Source organism: Mus caroli, unplaced genomic scaffold (genome assembly GCF_978045245.1).
Source record: "Mus caroli unplaced genomic scaffold, Mus_caroli_1 scaffold_15, whole genome shotgun sequence".
Classification (NCBI taxonomy): Eukaryota; Metazoa; Chordata; class Mammalia; order Rodentia; family Muridae; genus Mus; species Mus caroli.
The window spans coordinates 94,251,082-94,252,425 of NW_028227270.1; the positions used below are offsets into that span (position 1 = coordinate 94,251,082).

The following is a 1,344-nucleotide window of genomic DNA, read 5'->3' on the forward strand; positions in this document are numbered from 1 at the left end:
TCTTTATAACTCATTTTCCATTTATATAAGCCAACTGTACTACCGGGATCTGGACATGTCCATTGCTTCACTTTTCTTGGATCTAGGTGATCACATTAGTCAGAACTTAATGAAAGCTTCTTAAATGAAAAGACTGGCGACTGCTAGGAGTCTTTCATTGCAAAGTTTGCCCAATCTTTGCCCTTAAACTCATGCTAAATTTTTTATTCAAATAAATACATTTGGTTGTATTTCCCCTTTAAAAATTATTCACTTCTTTCTCCTCCTCCTTCTGATTCTTCTGTTTGCATGGTTTTTCTATGCCTTCTGAGGGTTTGCTTTAATCATGTGTTGCTACTTGAGTTAAGAATCCTCTAGCCCCAGCAGCCGAGCAAGATGCCCAAAGGGAAGAAGGCCAAGGGGAAGAAGGTGGCCCCGGCCCCCGCCGTCGTCAAGAAGCAGGAGGCCAAGAAGGTGGTCAACCCTCTGTTCGAGAAGAGGCCCAAGAACTTCGGCATTGGACAGGACATCCAGCCCAAAAGAAATCTATCACGCTTTGTCAAATGGGCCAACTACATCAGGCTGCAGCGGCAAAGAGCCATCCTCTACAAGCGGCTCAAAGTCCCTCCTGCCATTAACCAGTTCACCCAGGCGCTACTGGCCCGTGCCGAGAAGAAAGCTGCCGGCAAAGGCAACGTCCCAACTAAGAGACCACCTGTCCTCCGAGCAGGAGTCAATACAGTCACCACCTTGGTGGAGAACAAGAAGACTCAGCTGGTGGTGATTGCCCATGACATAGACCCCATTGAGCTGGTGGTTTTCCTACCTGCCCTGTGTCGAAAGATGGGGGTGCCCTACTGCATCATCAAGGGAAAGGCCAGGCTGGGGCACCTGGTCCACAGGAAGACATGCACCACTGTTGCCTTCACACAGGTTAACTCGGAAGACAAGGGTGCTCTGGCTAAGCTGGTGGAAGCTATTAGGACCAATTATAATGACAGATATGACGAGATCCGTCGCCACTGGGGAGGCAACGTCCTGGGTCCTAAGTCTGTGGCTCGCATTGCCAAGCTGGAAAAGGCAAAGGCTAAAGAACTCGCCACTAAATTGGGTTAAATGTACACTAAATTTTCTGTACCTAAATATAATTTCAAAATTAAAAAAAAAAGAATCCTCTAGCCCCAACGACACTGAAAATACAAAAACATGTCTATATTACATTTTAATAAATATTGGAAGAGATGTTTTAAAATAAAGGAGATATTCTTACCTTTCTTTGAAGAAAATAGAACAAAACCTCAGAAATATCCGTACTTGTAAAAAGCTCTGTTTCATCATATTTTAAACTCTTTTGGCAGCTGTTTT

At 44.6% G+C, this 1,344-nt stretch overlaps 1 pseudogene; it reads left to right on the plus strand.

Moving 5' to 3' along the window:
- The first annotated feature begins 365 nt into the window (after positions 1-365).
- On the plus strand, positions 366-1,122 carry LOC110308478 (large ribosomal subunit protein eL8 pseudogene; annotated as a pseudogene).
- Positions 1,123-1,344: the final 222 nt, after the last annotated feature.